We start from the raw sequence: 21,618 nt of genomic DNA, 5'->3' as shown, positions 1-21,618 counted from the left end.
GAAGCCAGCTCCAGATCACTCCTGACTTGGTCCCATCCTTGCACTATTGTATTTCCAGCATGTTTTAGCCCTTGAGTGAACCACCATTTTTTGAGGCCATTAAGATTATAGAAAAATTCTAATGTTGTATAAAAACAGTGAAGACAACTGCCAATCTGAGAGAGCTTTATCTGGCAAATGATATTTAGACCAATCACTCAATAGTGGGAGAAGAGAAAGTTTTGAATTTTTACTGCTATTGTTATATCAAATGCAACAGTCCACTTCTTAATGATTCAAACAAGATCTAGAACCTGATCAACATATCAGTAATGGAGGAATTGAGAGGAATCTTGGGACAATCTTAAAGACAAAGAGAAAAAAATTTGAAAGCTTATTCTCAGAGCTTCAGTTACAGCTGTCAAACTCCTTGGTGAATTTACAGTTAATGGGGACCCTATGTTAGATCACAGTGACATGCTCAAGAGGCTGAAGGACAGTCTGCCCATGACATGAACACAATTCACATCTCACACATAAGTGTGGAAAGGTACCACTTGCAATTTTTTCCTTCACTGGTCTGAAATCAACAGAATAAGCCAAGCTGGGGAAAAAATAGCTCTGATTCAGGATCTCAATAACATAGCTGCCAACACACATTCTACACTTGGCTCGAGCTGGTGATATCACTTCCTCATTTTCATGTGCTCTAAAATTTACTCATAAATGTTCAGGGAAAAAAATTTTAAAAGGGGAAATGAATGAAGAAATTATATCTCCTTGGAGACAAAAGCAGATTTGTACACTGTCTTCTCTGAGCCAATTTAAACACTGCTTGTCCCATGCCAAGGTTTCTTCACCGAGGAGCTCTGCCAGTCGCACTGATGAACGGAGTCGGAGGGAGATTAAAATCAGAGCATTCCTAAACCAACACTTCTGATTTCTGGTCTTGGGTTAAGGATTTCATTTTTTTTTTTTTTTTGGCAGAGTTTTTGTTTGATTTGCTTTTAATCAATCGTTTGAATCTTCCTGCAAACACTAGTTCCTGGGATTGAAACTTCTTATCTCACAAGAGCACACAATTATGTTGTTTCAGAGTCAAATCAGGTGGAAGACTGAAGCACTCAGATTATTTTACTCAAGTGAGAATAAACTAATTCAAACTTTATTTGGAAATGTGCCTTACATTCTCTGTAAGTGTGTGTTTTTTTTTTTTTATATTCCTTTATTTCTCATGTGTTCCCCATCCTGAACCGTCCTCCCTCCTCCCTCCCCAAACCATCCCTCTGGGTCGTCCCAGTGCACCAGCCCCAAGCATCCAGCATCGTGCATTGAACCTGGACTGGCATCTCGTTTCATACATGACATTTCACATGTTTCAATGCCATTCTCCCAAATCTTCCCACCCTCTCCCTCTCCCACAGAGTCCATTGTTCAAAGGCAAATAAAAGCAAATATCTTTTAAAAGGCACTTTAGAAGAAGCGTGATTGGAAAATACCAGTCTAGTGCACGAAAACACCATTCATTTTCATAAACAAGCACTAGTAAGGAGTTAAGGGAATTAAGTAAGTTAGAAAAATATTGTTCAAGAAATTTTTTTCCTGATTCAAATGAAAATATCACAGGAATTCATGGAGACATGGGAGAAGAAAAGAATGAACGTTCTTCATCTCTGTGGTTTTGAACAAAAATGGAAAAGTACTTACTATAAAGCTGTGTATTTTTTAAAAAAAAAATTGTGAGGAAGACCAGAGAGATGAAAGGTAGGAGCAAGATAAGATCTCATCTCAGATTGTGTTCAACATATAGATTATTATACATGTGCTATGGGAAAGGCTCATGCAGAAGGGCAAATAAAAGCCAGCTGGTAAGCTGCAAATGGTAGAGGGTAAAGGAAAAACAAGAGGCTCTTAAGCAATACCATATGCCAGACATTTGACTTAGCCTGTCCCATTGATGTTTTGTGATAATATTACAAGATAGGTAATTATCCCCAGTTATATAGATGAGGAAATTGAAGCTCAGAGGGCTTAAAGACACATCTACACTGATCCAATTAGTGAAAATCAAGAGGTTCAAACTGAGGTTTGATTCAGCCCAAAGCCTGTTCTTTCCCCACAATCCCTTGGGCTTTGGGATCCAAAGACAAGGTCAAGGGAGTGTGCATGGGGGAGATTTCAACCCTTTTCGTCTTCCTAGGTTTGTAGCAGAAACACACAGAGAAGACAAGACCTAGCAATTTGGATATTGCTAGGCAATATCCAAGGTATTGCTAGGCTGATCCAGAAAACTCACCACTGAGGTCTGTGACAAAGGGCATCACTGAGCCCCATTGCCACATAAACACAGACACAAATTTCCAGTTTGCAGGGATGAAGCAGGATGTGTGGCACGAAATGTGTATTCCTTGTCAAGGATTCCATTTCAATGAACACTTTCAGGTGGCCCACCTACTCTCCCCTACAACCTGCCTCTGGACATATCTGTGTCCACAGCCACAATAGGAGAAGATGCCATTCATTTGACTGCTCTTTAGTTACTGAATTGTAAGTCAAAATTATATTTAAGAAGGCTTGAGAAAAGAATAAGGATTATTTCTGACATAAAAAATCAAATACTACAATGAGATTGCCCTTCTTATCAAGGAAAATAAGAGTGCATTCATATTCTAGTGACCAGAGAGAAACAGTGAATAAGCTGAGTGGAAAAAGACCTTATAAATGTTAAATCTATACATGCTCTGTAGCTTGTTGCTCTAAACTCCTTTTTAAATATTCACCTGTTTATCTATGAACTTGACATTGTTCAGTCACTCAATCATGTCCAGCTATTTGTGACCCCATGGGCTGCAGAATGCCAGCCCTCCCTGTCCTTCGCCATCTCCCAGAGTTTGCTCAAACTCATGTCCACTGAATAGGTGATGCCATCTAACCATGTTGTTCTCTGTCATCCCTTTCTCCTCCTGCCTTCAATCTTTCCCAGCATCAGCCTTTTTTACGGCCTGACTCTCACATCTGTATATGTCTACTGGAAAAACCATAACTTTGACTATGATTTTGACTACAGACCTTTGTCGGCAAAGTGATGTCTCTGCCTTTTAATATGCTGCCTAGGTTTATCATAGCTTTTCTTCCAAAGAGCAAGCGTCCTTTAATTTCATAGCTGCAGTCACCGTCCACAGTGATTTTGGAGCCCAAGAAAATAAAATCAGTCACTATTTTCATTGTTTCCCCATTTTTTTACCATGAAGTGATGGAATTGGATGCCATGATTCCTGTAAATGCTTTATGAATGCTGAGTTTTAACCCAGGTTTTTCACTCTCCTCTTTCACCTTCATCAAGCGGCTCTTTAGGGTGGTATCATTTGCATATCTGAGGTTTTTGATATTTCTCCTGGCAATCTTGATTCCAGCTTGTGCTTCATCTTGCATGGCATTTCACATGATGTATTCCGTATATCAGTTAAATAAGCAGGGTGATAATATACAGCCTTGACATACTCCTTTTCCAATTTGGAACCAGTGTGTTGCTCCATGTCCGGTTCCAACTGTTGCTTCTTGATCTGCATACAGGTTCTTCAGGAGGCAGGTAAGGTGATTGGTATCCCCATGTCTCTAAGAGTGTTGTGATCCATGCAGTCAAAGGTTTTAGCGTAGTCGATGAAGCAGAAGTAGATGTTTTTCTGAAATTTTCTTACTTTTTCTATGATTCAGTGGATGTTGGAAATTTGATCTCTGGTTTATCTGCCATTTCTAAATCCAGCTTGAACATCTGGAAGTCCTCAGTTCACATATTATTGAAGCTTAGCTTGAAGGATTTTGAGTATTACTTTGTTAGCATGTGAACTGAATAAAATTGTGAGGTAATTTGAACATTCTTTGGCATCGCCCTTCTTTGGGATTGAAATGAAAACGGACCTACTCTAGTCCTGTGGCCATTGTAGGCTTTCCAAATTTGTTAGCCTATGAATGCAGCACTTTCACAGTATTATCTTTTAGGATTTGAAATAGTTCAGCTGGAATTCTATCACCTCCACTAGCTTTGTTTGCAGTGATTCTCCCTAAGACCCACTTGCCTTGGCAATCCAGGATATCTGGCTCTAGGTGAGTGATCACACCATTGTGGTTATTTGGGTCATTAAGAATATCTTTTTTGAATAATTCTTCTATATTCTAAATACACTAAAGGTGTATTCTTGCCAGCTTTTCTTAATATCTTCTGTTTCTGTTAGGTCCATACTGTTTCTGTCCTTTATTGTACTCATCTTTGCATGAAATGTTCCCTTGTTATCTGATTTTCTTGAAGAGATCTCTAGTCTTTTCCACTCTATTGTTTTCCTCTGTTTCTTTGCATTGATCACTTAGGAAGGCTTTCTTGTCCCTCCTTGCTGTTCTTTGGAACTCTACATTCAGATGGGTATATCTTTCCTTTTCTCCTTTGCCTTTTGCTTCTCTTCTCTTCTCAGTTATTTGTAAGGCCTCCTCAGACAACCATTTTGCCTTTTTGCATTCTTTCTTCTTGGGGATCATCTTGATCACTGCCTCCTGTACAATATCATGAACTTCTGTCCACAGTTCTTCAGGCTCTCTGTCTATCAGATCTAATTCCTTGAATCTATTTGTCATTTCCACTGTATAATCAAAAGTGATTTGATTTAGGTCATACTTGAATGGCTTAGTGGTTTTTCCTGTGGGCATGGCTAAGTTGCTTTCATGATGTCTGATTCTTTTGCTACCCTGTGGACTGTAGCCCACCAGGCTCCTCAGTCCGTGGAATTCTCCAGGCAAGCATATTGGAATGGGTTGCTGTGTTCTCCTCCAGGGGATCTTCCAACCCAGGGATCAAACCCCCATCTTTTGGGTATCCTGCATTGGCAGGTGGGTTCTCTACAGCTAGTGCCACCTAGGAAGACCCAGTGGTTTTCCCTATATTCTTCAAATGAAGTCTGAATTTTGCAATAAGGAGTTCATGAACTGAGCCACAGTCCACTCCAGGTCTTGTTTCTGTTGACTTTATAGAGCTTCTCCATCTTCGGCTGCATAGAATATAATCAATCTGGTTTCGATATTGACCATCTGGTGATGTCCATGTGTAGAGTCATCTCTTGTGTTGTTGGAAGAGGATGTTTGCTATGACCAATGCATTCTCTTGAGAAAACTCTGTTGGCCTTTGCTCTGCTTCATTTTGTACTCCAAGGCCAAACTCGCCTGTTACTCCAGTCCCCTATGATGAAAAGTACATCTCTTTTGGGTGTTAGTTCTAGAAGTTCTTGTAGGTCTTTGTAGAACCATTCAACTTCAGCTTCTTCAGCATTACTGGTTGGGGCACAGACTTGGATTATTGTGATATTGAATGGTTGGCCTTGGAAACAAACTGAGATCATTCTGTTGTTTTCTGAGATTGCACCCAAGTACTGCATTTCAGAATCTTTTCTTGACTATGAGGACTACCCCATTTCTTCTAAGGGTTTCTTGCCCACAGTAGATCTACTATTATATCTATAATGGTCATCTGAATTAAATTCACCCATTCTGGTCCATGTTAGTTCACCGATTCCTAAAATGTCAATGTTCACTCTTGCAATCTCCTGTTTGACTACTTCCAATTTACCTTGATTCATGGACTTAACATTCCAGGTTCCTATGCAATATTGTTCTTTACAGTATTGGACTTTACCTTCACCACCAGACAAATCCACAACTGGGCATCATTTTCGCTTTGGCTCCGTCTCTTCATTTCCTTCTGAAGCTATTTCTCCACTCTTCTCCAGTAGCATAATGGGCACCTAGCAACATGGGGAGTTCATCTTTCCGTGTCATATCTTTTTGCCTTTTCATAATGTTCATGGGGTTCTCAAGGCAAGAATGCTGACATGGTTTGCCATTCCACTTCTCCAGTGGAACTCCAGTGGAGTTCTTGTCAGAATTCTCCACCATGAGCCATCCGTCTTGGGTTACCTTGCAAGGCATGGCTCACAGTTTCATTGAGTCAGACAAGGCTGTGATCCATGTGATCAGTTTGGTTAGTTTTCCGTGATTGCAGTTTTCATTCTGCCTGCTCTCTGATGGATGAGGCTAAGAGGCTTGTGAAAGCTTCCTGAAGGGAGAGACTGGCTTCAGGGAAAACCGGGTCTTACTGTGGTGAGCAAGACCATGCTCAGTTAATCTTTAATCCAATTTTCTGCTGATTGATGGGGCTGTGTTGTTTGGCTTGAGTTCAAATCTATGAACTATTTTATGTATAAATCTTGCAAAAATGTAATACTGTCATAACCACTTATTTTTTGCATTTTTTAACCTTTACATTTTTTAAAATTTATTTTTTTAACTGAAATATAATTGTTGGTCAATATTATATAATATTTTAACTGAAATATAAATGTTGGTCAATATTATATAAGCTCATGCCAATGAACTTGTGCTGTCACTAAGTTGTGAATGCCTTTGCGACCGCATGGACTGTAGCCCAAGGGGCTCCTCTGTCCATGGAATTCTCCAGTCAAGAATATTGGAGTGGGTTGCCATTCTTTTCCCTATGGGATATTCCCAACCCAGGGATCAAGCTCGTACTGCTGAGACACCTGGGAAACCCGTTACAAAAGTTACAGGTGTGTAATATAGTGATTCATAATTTTTACAGTTTATACTCCATTTATAGTTACAAAATATTGACTATATTCCCTGTGTTGTACAAGATAGCCTTGTAGCTTATTTTATACATAATAGTTTGTACCTTCTAACTCCCTATCCCAATGTTGCCCCTCCCTTCTCCTTCTCCTCATTGGTAAACACTAGTTTGTTGAATTTTTAGATTCCATATAAAGTGGTATCCTGCGGTATTTCTCTTTATCTGATAACCATTTACTCTTGTAACACCTGTGAGATTCATATGTATACCAGATATTTGCTCAGGAGGGTAGATTTGGAAAATCAAAAGAGTAGTGTTGCTCTAATAGCTATATGTTCATATGTGTTGAGACTAAAGCTATCTGGGTGGACTCAGAAGAAAGGAGGAGCTGGGAGGAGGCACCAAGAATGCCCAGCAGGCACCTCTGGCTTCAGGGGAGGCCCTGTCCAGAGGAGGGTGAGTGGTGTACCGCATAGGGGCTCTGTGGGTCCAAGAAGAGAAAACTGTCAGCAGAAGCTCATTCTTGTATGCCTGGAGCTTGTCCAGGGTAGAAAGGAGAAAAGGCCACCACTTAGGGGTCCGGGTCTTCCACCATGCTCCCTGCATCCAGCTCTGGCTAGTGAAACAAAAATGTCTCAGGTAATGCTACTGAATTCTCTGTGGAGAACAGTAACAGTAAGTGACCTTAGGTAGGAGGGAGGCAGAAACAATTAACCATTTTTTTCCCTCTGTAAGAATTCAGTTAAGAACCAGGGTGGATTTAACCTTGCAAGTGAGGTCATGCGTGAATTCAGTTTTGATGACAAGGAAATGGAGGCAGAGGATAAATTAGATGCATTTTATAAATAACTTTGTTCCTATGGCAATATACATGCCTGGCAGAAGTGGTCTTCTACCTATGACTACTGTTTAAACATTTCTAAGATGTCCCTCTGCCAAAACTTTTCAAAGCAGGATGCTATAGACTTATTTTCTGTTAAGAAACAGACACGATTGTTACTTTTTTCACACTGTGAGTCACACTCACTCAGAGGTATGATTCATCTTCCCACTTTGGATTGTCACACAGAGGACAGTCCCTCCCTTCTGTAATCTAAAATGAACAAGGAGAAGGAACCACAAAAACCCCATACAGTTCCACACAGTAAAGATGCAAAAGTTTTAGAGCAGCATTCCTTAAAGACAATAATAATTCATCATATTTTATCAAACAAATTACAGTTTGGCTTACTTCAAGGTTACAAGTGTGAAAGTAATAAGAAAGTTAGTGGCTTCTCTCAACAGCTAAAAAAAAAGTGAGTTTTAACTTGTCAATTGAGCTTCTGAAGTAACTGCTATTAATAATGGATATGATTCCTACTATCCATCAATGTACTCCTCCAAAATCAAAGAATCTTCTATATTCAAAATATGTTGGATCTCTTTGACAAGACCCACTTTCCTGCTTCTGAAACATACAGTAATAAAAGCGTGATGGATCACTTTGCTTTATCATAAGTTGTTAAAGCTCTCTCTCTCTCTTTTTTTTTTTAACAAGTAACTGACATGATTAAATAATGTTCTTCCCTTACCTTGAACTGTGCATCTGAACAGCCTATCTACCACAGCCTAAAAGGGCAAATTTAATGGATTAATTAATGCAACAAAGGATGGAAACAGAGGCCCGAGGTTTTAATATAGTATCAAGTACTTGTAATTTTCTAAGTTCAGACATTCCAGCACCTATTGTCATTGCTTCAATAAGGCCTCCTTTCTACTAAATCGCAACAGCATAAATCTCTAAAGTGCAGATAAGAGAAAAGCAGCATAGGACCTATATGAATCTTGACATAAAAGTAAGAATTCCACCCCCTAATCACTGATTGAGAGTCAGTTTCTCCTTGGGAAATTTTTACAAGATAAAAGAAGAAATCTTTCAGATGGCAAAACAAAGGGTAAAAGTGTTTTAACCCCAAGTAAAGACACTGACAGAGCAAGTACCTCTGCAACAGGAGAAAACTAGAGTTCACTGGCCTGAGTCACCCACATCAAAAGGAACTATGGTGCCCTGGAAGGAGAGAATGTTCAAGGCAATGCCAGGGAGGCTGATGTTAATAATGTTGTTCCCAGTTAACCACTTTTTAATACCAAATGCCAGGGGACAGGGCACAAAGTGACTAGGCCAATTTGGCCATCGAAAGTTGCCAGGCCTTTCTGTAAATACTCTGGCCTCTGGCAATCGGAGCCATACAAGACACAAAGATGAACACAAGTTTTACATGAAGTTCTGCCAAAAGTGCAACAATTTATCATCAAACAGTCACATACTGGCTTTTCGTGAAGCCCCAGGAAGTCTTTTCTCTGTCCTCCAGTCTTTCTATAAGAATCTACCATGAAAGGAGCTTTGTTCTTAGGAAGAACCGCTCACTTTCCACTCCGGTAAGGCACACAGTCTTCTGTCAAGCACCTTCTTTTTAAAACAACAGCACAGAGTGAAGTAAGAGAAAGAGAAAAATAAATATTGCATACTAACACTTAACACGTATATACATGGAACCTAGGAAGATGGTACTGATAAACCTTTCTGCAGGGCAGCAATGAAGACACAGACATAGAGCACAAGCGTGTACCCACAGGAGGGGAAGAAGAGGGTGGGATGAATGGAGAGAGGAGCGTGGAAACATGCACTATCATATATAAAATTGGATAGCCAGGGGGAATTTGCTGTATGACTCAAGGAGCTCAAATCCATTGCTCTGTTGGGATGGGGTGGGAGATGAAAGAGAGGTTCAAGAGGGAGGGGGTATATGTATACCTATGGTAGATTCATGTTGATGTATGGCAGAAACTAACTTAGCAATATTGCTAAGCAATTATCCTTCAATTAAATAACAAAAACAAAAACAAAAAAAACAAAAACAAAACAACAGTGAAGCAAATAAAGATACATTTAAAAAACTGCTCCAGTTACAAGGAGCACATGTGCAGAGATACATGCCACATCACTCTGGTCTCCCTTGGGAAACTGTCTGCTTGATGTGATACTCACTTCCCCAAATGGTGGCATCTGAAGGATGGCCATGCAGTGTCCACATCTCATCATGACCCTTAGAAATGATAGTCACTGCCTCAAATCTAACTACAACCTCAATCTGATGAAAACCAAGGCTCCAGGAATCTGTTTCAAGGCCTTACCTCTCCCTTGCTGTTGACTTTTAGAAACTATCTCTCTAAAAGGAAGGGTCTCAAAGGAATCCTTTAACAGATGGTATTGCTAAAGGGAATGTAACACAAAAATGGTTTTGTTGATGCTGTGGTGGTGGCTGTTGTTTTTGACAGTACAAATATGGCAGCAAGAAAGTATTCAAACACTGCCCAAGAAAGGACTCTCAAAATTCACTTAGCCACCCACCCTGATATCTCCAAGTCAATATTTCCCAAAACATGCCACCAGAGCACTGATCCTGCAAGAAAGCCCTAAAAAAGACTCCAAAATCAAATAAATTTAAGAAATGCCACTTACTACATATACCCCATTTAGAAACTCAAAATGCTGCTTATACCATGGTAAAGGGGTTTATAGAGTCCCTCAGTAGAGAAAAATGTTTAACTTCTCTAAACCATGTGTTTCTGAAATGCAGAATCTTTACTTAGAGTAACCTTACTTAATGACTTGTATGATGATAGAACATATTTTGAGAAATGCAAGTAAAAATCGCTCAAGCAGAATGAAGTTAAAAAGAAAAGTTTCCATATTAGGAGTTTCTGTGTGTGCGTCTGTGTATGTGTGTGCTTTGTGACCCCATGTACTGTAGCCTGCCAGGCTCCTCTGACCATGGGATTTTCCAGGCAAGAATACTGGAGTGGGTTACCATTTCCTTCTCCAGGGGATCTTCCTGACCCAGGGATCGAGCTTGCATCTCCTGCATTGCAGGCAGATTCTGTACCACCTGTAACCTGTCCCCCAGATCATCACACCAAGTTTCTGCCAAACAGAAATCTTCCCTACATCTCTTCTAGAGCCTTCACACTACAGGTGAAGCACATTTTATGTTTATCTTTTGTAGATGTAGAATACTTGACTGTCACTTTCCATGTAAAAAAAAATCACTACACATCCAAAGAACTTTATTGAGTCATCTATCAGCATAGCCTTGGCTTCTGCCAGGATAAATCCTGAGAATAGGAAGGTTTCTCGGCAGTGGAGAAGCACGTCTGTGTTTAGAAGGATACTTCTCTCAGAGGTGGGGTAATGGACTGAAAGTGGAGAAAACAGCTCTTCAAGGTAAAAATAGAGCTTTCCTCTATTTTTATTTTCCATACTCAGCATATTGTTTGGAACCAATGAAGGATCAATAAATTAAAACCTGAATACTTTAACTTATCATTCCTTCTGGTCTTTTCCTCTCTAAACCTATCATCCTTCACCTACAAATTTATTCTGAAAAAAGTGTTAGTTGGCAGTTGTGTCTGACTCTTTGCCACCCCACAGACTGTAGCCCACATCAGGTTCCTCTGTCAATGGAATTCTCCAGGCAAGAATACTGGAGAGGGTTGCCATTTCTTTCTCCAGGGGATCTTCCTGACCCAGGGATCGAACACAGGTCTCCTGCACTACAGGCAGATTCTTTACCGTCTGATTTTCTTCTATTTTTATTGTCTATACTCAGCATATTGTTTGAAACCAATGAATGATCAATAAATTAAATACTGAATACCTCAACTTATCATTTCTTCTAGGCTTTTCTTTTCTAAACACATCATCCTGCACCTACAAATTTATTCTGCTTGTCTCTGAACACCTTGTCAGCTTTTAAGACCAGTTTCCATTTCCAACACACAGCTATATATAGGTAGCTGCTAATTGCAGCTAGTCATGCTGCTCAGACTCCTGGCCTCTGCCATGAGACACACAAAGTGCCTGAACATCAAGGCTACCACAGGATACGTCCTCTAATTAATTTTCTTCCTCAAGGTATTCTTTTTTTTTGTTTGTTTCATACATGATATTATACATGTTTCAATGCCATTCTCCCAAATCTTCCCACCCTCTCCCTCTCCAACAGAGTCCATAAGACTGTTCTATACATCAGTGTCTCTTTTGCTGTCTCGTACACAGGATTATTGTTACCATCTTTCTAAATTCCATATATATGTGTTAGTATACTGTATTGGTGTTTTTCTTTCTGGCTTACTTCACTCTGTATAATAGGCTCCAGTTTCATCCACCTCGTTAGAACTTTTCCATCCTCAGCAATGAGTCTCTTGGTATAACACTATCACTGATTACTCATTCATTCAACAAACATATTACTGCCTTCTTTTATAATCCCTTTGGGCAATGTGCTTATAGGCAATCACTTAAAGAATTTAGCAGTCAATCACTTCCATCTTCTCTGTATTTTCCAGGCACTATTCTAGGCTCTCTGGCATATATCAGTTAGCAAAGCCAACCAACCAAACAAAACTCTTGCCTTTCCAGAGAGGAAAAAAATAAGAATCTGGTGAGGGATATCTGAAACAGAGGATGAGTAGACAAGAAGAGGGATGCAATTCTAAACATGGTGGATAGAGTACGCCCTGTTGAGAGGGTGGCAATTAAGCAAAGACTTCAAAAGATGAAGTCAGCCACAGTATTCATTTCATAGGAAGACATGAATTCAAGACACAAGAAAAACAATGGGGTGGGACAAGAGCATGTAGAATCTTTAGGCCACTATAAGACTACTATGACTTTGAGAAAAATATGGAGCCACTGAAAGACTTTAAGTACAAAAAGGGCATGATCTAATTTGCATTTTAATGAATCATGGTGGTCACTATATGGAGAGTGGTATGGACCACTGGCACTAGGATGGACGCGGGCCACCTAGTTAGGTTATGGCAACAATCTAGGTGAGAGAATGGCTTGGACCAGGGTGATGGCAGTGAGAAATGGTCAGATTCTGGATATACTTTGAAACAAGAGTTGACCAGATTTATTGATGGGTTGAATGTGATATTAGAGAGTGAGACAGAGAGGCAACAAGAAAACCCCAAGAATTTTGGCCTTGGCAACTAGTAGAACGTACAGAGGTGGAAAATTGTCAGGGAAACAATGAAAGAGTAAGTTCAGGAGTAAAAATGCAGACTGTTGGTTTGAAATACCATGTGGTAATGCATTTATATAGCAAGTTCCCTGCTAAACAACCCCAGGTACCCTATATATTATTTCACTTATTCTTATTACATTTTAGGTAAGAAAAAAAGTTTGAAGACCCTATTGTCAACATTTTAATGTGTAATAATGTAAATATAGACACGTAGAAGCTCATATAACAAACTTGTTTTCCTTCTAATACTCTATGCTGCCTCTTTAGGCAAAGCATATGCAAAAGTAAGGCATTTTAGTTTTATTTATTTATTTCTTAATGGGGTGAATGATTCTCCCCAGGTTGCATTTATCACATTTGCCATCCCTTTATAAGTTCCTTGTGCACAGAACTTGGAACAAACCACCTACAGAATCTGGCTATCAGTCACTTCAGCCTCTTTTCTATCTTCTAATACAAAAAGCTATTCTCAATGGGTTTTCTGTTTAGAGAAACTTACTTTAGCTGCTTTTATCTCGGGTCATCCTAATTATATATTTCATGGTTTTCTTCAAACAGTATGGAAAGGGTGGGCTCCTTTAAATAGAAATGTCATGTTCTCAACGGAAATAATAAGGACAGAATGACTCCAGGAGTTACAAAAACATCTTTTGACCTTTTTAAGTGTTTAAAACAATCAGAAGCATTGCCAGGCTAGGTGGTAATAAGTTGCTTTTATGACAGTATGAATCATTAAGTTAAAAGAAATAATAGATGTGTTAAAAACTAAGATTATCACTTAAAAGGTGACAATTATTCTGAGTAAAAGCAAATAATAATATAGACTATAAAATCATGCTGAGAATCATAAAGCATACAATCAAGAAAAATAAAACTGTTACTGATGTCTGAAACTCCTTTTTCCCATTACACAACTATCTAATTCTTTCATTAATAATTTCAGTGAGGTTTCCAACTAAGGTATAAACATAAGAGGGGTAAGTAAGTCACTTTCTTAATAAAGATTGTGACTTGTGAAAATGTAACTGCCCTGTGAAGGCAAAGAATAAAACAAATTATTTAATGATATGAAAAAACTCCTGCCAGGCCAGATCAAAAGCCAAGCATAGCATTACAACCGAACTGTGTCCTATATGAGAAAGATCTGCACGAGGTTCAGATACATCACAAAGAGAAATGACTTCCCAGGTGAGGTATTAGTAACGGACAACAAAGAATGCCTTGGGAAGACTTTGCACAGGGATCTCTGATTTTCAGGTAGCCACTGAATAAAATGTTGCATTTCCAATGGCTATTTCGTTTCAATACCCAGGACTGAGTAGAATGGAGAAATCCAGCAATGACAGTAACAGGTTTTAAAAACAACAATAAAAGAAAATGATTCTTTTCTTATATCTTGCCTATTCTGGTAAACTTTCAAATATCTTTAAAATCTACAATATTTCTATAATTTGGAGGTTTAGGTGATGACTCCAATGTTCATTTGTAAATAATTTAGTGATATTTGTCACTATTTTCTTTCCCTTAACATCCATTTTTTAACTAAATAGTTTTATGTTAGGATTCTGCCTTTCTATTATATTTGAACATGCTGCTGCTAAGTCCCTTCAGTCGTGTCCGACTCTGTGCAACCCCACAGACAGCAGCCCATCAGGTTCCACCGTCCCTGGGATTCTCCAGGCAAGAACACTGGAGTGGGTTGCCATTTCCTTCTCCAATGCATGAAAGTGAAAAGTGAAAGTGAAGTCACTCAGTTGTGTCTGACTCTTAGCGACCCCAAGGACTGCAGCCTACCAGGCTCCTCCGTCCATGGGATTTTCCAGGTAAGAGTACTGGAGTGGGGTGCCACTGCCTTCTCCAATATTTGCACATATCTACTTCCAAATTCTAAAATATGCTTAATCATTAAAAATCTTCAAGTATGTTTCTACTATTAAGATCTCAGGCCAAGAATTTAACCTCTGTTACCTAGGATGGGGAAAGAAGGAGAGGTGGGAAGGCAGGATCAATCTGCGGTAGTATTATAAATATTTTTGATGATCTAAAGTGTAATTGTAAGTTGAAATATATATAATTTTAAAAAAGCAGTCAACTGGGTTACATTTTGTTCAAGTCTGGTTATTTCTACAAAATGGAAATAAAAGCCCTGATTGTGCTCCTGACTTTTAACTGTGATGATTTCTAGATGATGGTAATGGTGATGATGATGACAAGGAATAAAAAACCAGCTGCAGGGTACTCAGTGTTCCCCACATGTCAGCCACTGTGCTGAGTGTCCAGCATGGCTTGCCCTGGTTCAGCTTCACAATGACTTGACAGGACGGTGTAAGAACAGGGTTAAACAAGGTGAGCTCACAGTGGGCAGGGGCCCAGCCCGGCCTGACTCAGATAAGCACTAATCACTCTACTCTGCAGCTTTCTCTCATCCCAGCCCTGGGACTCTGGGTCTGGAACTTGGGGCAGTACTCCTCCACACCTGGGCTGCCTCCAACCTGGAGAAGAATGGCTCCCACTGGAAGATGGTCATTACGAATTTAACTTAGACTACCAGATGAAATTACCATGACTGAACATAAGTCACAATTTGTATCATATATGGCAAAGCAGTGATGTAAAAACATGTGGGAAGAGGCAGCAGCAATGGATCTTTGAATGTGTTTCATTTTAAAATAAAGTGAAAATTCAACTTCTCTACTTTTCAAAATCACATCTGAGGAAGCATAAGTGCCTCATTTTCCAACTTTCATCAGAAAAATGATAGAAGCTGAAATCTGAGCTTCAGAGCATGGCCAAAATTGACTACAGGTACTGACTTGAACACTTTTTGCTAGGTGGGGTGAGGGACAGAGAGGCCTGGCATGCTGCAGTCCATGGGGTCGCAAAGAGTCAGACAGGACTGGGTGACTGAACAACTGACTTGGAAAACTGTGACCCAAGTAGTAGGATGTTATCACTACAGGTAAAAAGTGGCAAGTGGAGAAGTCAACTGAGGGCAGTAAGAAGAGGCTGGATCAACTAGGCTGGCCAAATTTGAAACAGAGACCTCTCAGACAATGGCTCTCCTGAAGTCTTGGTGGTCACACACAGATGGACCATGGCAAGACACCACAGGACCTCTTCTCTCAGTGCCTGCAGGGGTCCCAGAGCAGGAAAAACAGGACGGGTTGTAAATGGGCTGGAAAGATGGGACCTGTAAAATAGTATGAGGAGGATTCTCATAAATTGAGGACAGAAAAAGGATGGAGAATGTGAAGTTTTCAGAGAATGGGAACCGAAAAGAGAAATGTAGGCCAGAAGAAAAGGAAAATACCCATCAACATTGGCACAGAGCCATTTACCATTAACTGCAATCTTCATTCCTCAAGTTCAATTTTATTTTACCATTTGGTATATTAAAACATGTTGCTTGTTGTACCAGGCCTCATAATGGCTCTTCTAGAACTTAAAAGAGCTATTCCACAATGATCTACGTGACACAATAATACCTTAACGTACTGTTTGGCTGAGCTAAATGAAAAGTTTAGCTTCTAAACTAAACTAGTTTTCTAACTTCCAGAAATCTAAAAGCATGTTTTACTTCAACCATGTGAATCTATGGTAGTACACCAGGGGTCAGATAATGTATGTGACAACGGTGGAGCAGAAGAGTTATGACAGACTATATGACAAAGCCTCAAATATTTATACCTAGTTCTTCACCAAAAGGAGAGAAAAGTTTGCCTCTTGCTCTGCCATACTGTATTATATTATTCTCATAAGTTACTCCTGTTACAAGTACTTTGGGGAATAAGGCAAGAATGTCAATGAGAAAATAATCACTTTCCAATCTTCCCTCCTTGTGGACATGTGTGTGTGTGGGGGGGTGGTTAATAAAAGAGAGATCTTCTGTTTGTCCATCTGTTTGCTCTTTCACTGAGTATATTGATGGGGGCTGTGGTAACACTAGCATCAGTTCAGTTCAGATCAGTTCAGTCACTCAGTTACGTCCAACTCTTTGCAACCCTAAGGACTGAAGCACGCCAGGCCTCCCTGTCCATCACCAACTCCCAGAGCTTACTCAAACTCATGTCCATTGAGTCAGTGTTGCCAACAACCATCTCATTCTCTGTCATGTCCTTCTCCTTTCGGCTTCAATCTTTCCCAGCATCAGGGTCTTTTCCAATGAGTCAGCTCTTCACATCAGTTGGCCAAAGTATTGGGAGTTTCAGTTTCAGCATCAGTCCTTCCAAAGAATATTCAGGACTGATTTCCTTTAGGATGGACCAGTTGGATCTCCTAGATATCCAAGGGACTCTCAAGGGTCTTTTCCAACACCACAGTTCAAAAGCATCAATTCTTCAGTGCTCAGCTTTCTTTATAGTCAAACTCTCACATCCATACACGACTACTGGAAAAACCATAGCCTTGACTAGATGGACCTTTGTTGACAAAGTAGTGTCTCTGCTTTTTAATATGCTGTCTAGGTTGGTCATAACTTTTCTTCCAAGGAGCAAGCATCTCTTAATTTCATGGCTGTAGTCACCATCTGCAGTGATTTTGGAGCCCCAATATAAAGTCTGTCACTGTTTCCATTGTTTCCCCATCTATTTGCCATGAAGTGATGGGACTAGATGCCATGATCTTTGTTTTCTGAATATTGAGTTTCAAGCCAACATTTTCACTCTCCTCTTTCACTTTCATCAAGAGGCTCTTTAGTTCTTTTTCACTTTCTGCCATAAGGGTGGTATCATCTACATATCTGAGGTTACTGATATTTCTCCTGACAATCTTGATTCCAGCTGTGCTTCATCCGGCCCAGCGTTTCTCATGATGTACTCTGCATATAAGTTAAATAAGCAGAGTGACAATATACAGCCTTGATGTACTCCTTTCATGATTTGGAACCAGTCTGTTGTCCATGTCTGGTTCTAACTGCTGCTTCTTGACCTGCATACAGATTTCTCAGGAGGCAGGTCAGGTGGTCTGGTAGTCCCATGTCTTTAAGAATTTTCCAGTTTGCTGTGATCCACACAGCCAAAGGCTTTGGAATAGTCAATAAAGCAGAAGTAGATGTTTTTTTCTGGAACTCTGTTGCTTTTTTGATGACCCAACGGATGTTGGCAATTGGATCTCTGGTTCCTCTGCTTTTTCTAAACCCAGCTTGATCTGGAAGTTCACGGTTCACATACTACTGAAGGCTGGCTTGGAGAATTTTGAGCATGACTTTGCTAGCGTGGAGGCTATTCAAGAGCAAGGTTGGAAACAGGCATGAAGGGAGATCCCAGAAATCCCACAGCTGCCTCCCAGAGAAGGGCCCCCATGCAGCCCTGCTTCTCCATTTCCATCAAGTCATCACTGGTGGTCACCTCCACTGGGCAGGCTGCACATTCATTGCCAGGCAAACCTGAGAATCTGACTGGTTTTGCAGGGCCCAGAGATACAGCCAATGATTTTGCTTGTTTCAAGGGAATGATGTGGAAGACTACGAATGGAAAACCTGGGACAAAGCTGTGACCCCTACTGAAAATGAAAACAAAACAACCAAACAAAACCAATTTTAAAACCTCATACCTGAAGGAGGAGACTTCCCTGCTTGATGTGTGTTCTCAAAGCACACCTTTTTGTTGAGGTCATTATTAGGAAAGCTGGCTATCATTAACATCTCCCTTTTTTCCCTCAGGTTTTAACTTTTATAAGCATCCTCAATATTATAAAAGATATAAAAACTTAACATCTCAAGATTCTCTCTGAAAATGTAATGGAGAATCAATAACATAAATTACTCTTAAATATAATATAGTGGTGTTTCCTCTATCACATTAAAGGACATGGGAAAGGACAAGCATAAAGAGCAGGACCAATGGTATTAACTACTTTAAACAATCCAAATTAATCCACACTTTCCTGATCTCTGTCACTATTGCAAGTCAATAGTCTGATGCACAATCTGTAAGAAAAAACCAAGTACATTTTCGTCCTGTTGTTCTCCTGGTATCCAGATATACACTATTCACAGGTAAGAATGGAATAACCAGCCTTGACGTCTTAAGTGCTCTTAATCTCTACTGTGCACACCTTCCAACCGAGTGATTATCCTCATCACAATGAGTGAGAGCAAATTAGTTCATTTTAAAAGTCATTGTTAAAAAGAATTCAATCCAATAATGAATTTCTAGATTGTTCTCTACATTATGTACTATGAGCTCAGATGCATTCCTCATGAATTAAAGGTATAAACAGGAAGAGGAAATGGAAAAGCACAGAGTAAGATGAAGTTCATATTTAAACTCTCAGACACAAGTGAGCTCTTTTATGATAAATAATAAATGACTTTCTGAGGTCTTAAATTTCTTATGCCATAAAAATGGGACAAATTAGAAACAATCTTTAAACCTTTAGATTCTGAGCCCTAGTTCTCCCAGTCAACCCTGGACAAGAACTTGTCAAAATTCAAACATCTGAGATGAACCAATTTGCAAAGTAGAAATAGAGACATAGACGTTGAGAATAAACTCATGGACACCAAGGGGGGAAAGGGGAGGTGGGATGAATTGGGAGATTGGGATCGACTTATATACACTACAGGCACTATGGTTAAAATAGATAATGAATGAGAACATGCTACATTGCTCAGGGAACTCTACTCAGTGCTCTGCGGTGACCTAAATGGGAAGGAAATCTAAAAACAGAGAGCATCTATGTACATGTATAACTGATTCACTTTGCTGCACAGCAGAAACATAACACTGTAAAACAATGATACTCCAATAATAAAAAAAAATTCTAACACAGGATCTCTGAGTTGCTTTACCTACCAGGACACTCCAACTGGCTGTAGAAGTGGCCTGGAAGGGCCTGCAATTTATAATGATATGCAACTTAACTTACTTGTATGAGAGAGAATTTGCTTTTGCTTTCAATAAGTGCAAAAAATGTGCAAGGACGAATATTCAAAGCCGGCCTGCAGAGTGGGACTCGGGTTGTGGCTGGGGACTGGGAAATAATGGCTGTTTTATTTCTTAACACGTGGTACTTTGTAGTTTTGTAATGTTTTCCAGAAAAATTCATTAAGTGTAAATACAACTGTAACAGGGTAGATTATGTCCCCTTCCTCCAGTGCCCTGGGTGATGACAAGGTAAGATAAAAGAAGTGATGTTGGTAAACTGGAGGAGAAAAAAGAGTGTAAGCATATATATTGCCCCAAAGTTATGCCCTCCCCCCAAAATTGGTTAATAAATATTAGCAAAAGAAATTTGTGTATGTCTTACACATGCATTGTGGATGCTAAGACTGCCCTTTATCTTCAGCCCTCGCCTCCTGCCTTCCACAAACACACACACACACACCCTCATCTCCTTGAAATCATTTCCTTTGGTTTGACTTTGGCCCACTCTGCTACAGTTGTGTCTGCCTCTCTGCTGCTCTGTAAACTCTCCAGTACTTTCCTGCCTCAGGGCCTTGGCACTTGCTTTCCTACTACTTGAAACAATCCTCCGCAAGCAGCCAAATGGCCCATTTCTTCACTTCCTTTATGTCTCTGCTCAAGTGTCATAACATCTGTGAGGTCGACCCTGACCTCCTCATAGCCCCTACCGATGGCTGGCACGAAACGACAAATTTTAAGTGGTTAAGTGTAAGCTCTATGTAGGCAAGACCTTCATTCTGTTTACAGCTGTAATCCTGGCAAAAAGTAGATATTCAATCAACATTATGAGAATTAAAGAGGAAGATGTAGTGAGGCTAAAGAGAACATACTCTCCTCTGAGGATAAGTCAGGGTGGATTTTGTATGATTGAGAATCAAACAAAGGTGAAAATAGAAGAAATATTTTCCATGATTCCCAGGACTCAATGTCTATGCTTGTTTATCCAAGCATTTTTCCCCCAGTAATGTATCATATGGACTTATTATCTCAAAATTTAAAGAAATAGTTGGGGTTATAAAATAATTTCAATACATTAATATAGTACACACATCATTTGGAAATATTCTAGGTGGAGAGAGTTGGGTTTATTTTGTTGATATTACTACAAACATTTCATCCACTGTTCCTTTTTAGCACAGAAGAATATCCATAAGCAGTACCTCTATTTTCATAAAATCTTGGTTCTACTGCTTATTGTCATGCGTCAAAGCCCTGAGGATCATGTCCTTAGTAACTGATCATCACATAGAATAAATAGGATTATCCCCACTTCAAGAAGTTACTAACTAGCAGGATAATCTGACTTTTAAGACCTTCCAATGTGTAAGTAGATCAAGAACAGAGAGGCCAGGCCACATAAACACGAGCTAGATGCCAAACCTCTGTCTCCAAGCTCTGAAAGAAGAAAATGTAGAAAGTGCAAGTAGCCTCCAAGAATTGCCAGCGGCTTTAGTTAATGTTTGCAAAGAATTTTCAAGATGAAAGCCATCACAGAAGAGATCAATCTTACTATCACCACAGCTGGAATGCTTTGCTAATGTTTTTCCAGATGCAAGAAAGTGACTTTGGAACAAATTCCATGAAAGAAAAGGACTAATAGCCTTCCAACGGAGAAGTTTCTACTCATTTATCATGTTATCAAAGACACTCTGGGGACAGCCAAGGCTTGCCTGTGTATGTAGGGCTCTACTGCCATCATTAAGGTACATCTTTAACATAACGTGACCAAGGTGACAGCCTGTGGGGATGCAACACTCCCTTTAATTAGTTGGGAGGGAGCCAAGAAAAACCCTTCCTGACATACCGGTCCAGCACTCTACTATATTTGCTCCTGCAGATCAATACCAATATAGCAGGCATGTCAAACCACAAGAAAAGGCCAGACTCTAATAAACCAATACAATACTGTAAAGTAATTAACCTCCAACTAAAATAAATAAATTTATATTAAAAAAAAAATCAAACAAACCTTATATTGACCCTCTAACACTTCATACTGGTATTGACTATGGTCTTTTTATAGGCTTTAGATATA

At 39.7% G+C, this 21,618-nt stretch overlaps 1 protein-coding gene across 2 annotated transcripts in view; it reads right to left on the bottom strand.

The window, feature by feature from the left end:
- The window catches only part of TMTC1 (transmembrane O-mannosyltransferase targeting cadherins 1), a 309,847-nt gene that overhangs the window by 114,639 nt on the left and 173,590 nt on the right, over positions 1-21,618 (bottom strand). The window lies entirely within an intron of this gene.

The sequence above is a fragment of the Bos javanicus genome, chromosome 5 (assembly GCF_032452875.1).
Source record: "Bos javanicus breed banteng chromosome 5, ARS-OSU_banteng_1.0, whole genome shotgun sequence".
In the NCBI taxonomy this organism is placed as follows: domain Eukaryota; kingdom Metazoa; phylum Chordata; class Mammalia; order Artiodactyla; family Bovidae; genus Bos; species Bos javanicus.
The sequence above is the reverse complement of the archived record's forward strand: the minus strand, read 5'-3'. Positions and strand labels throughout refer to the sequence as shown.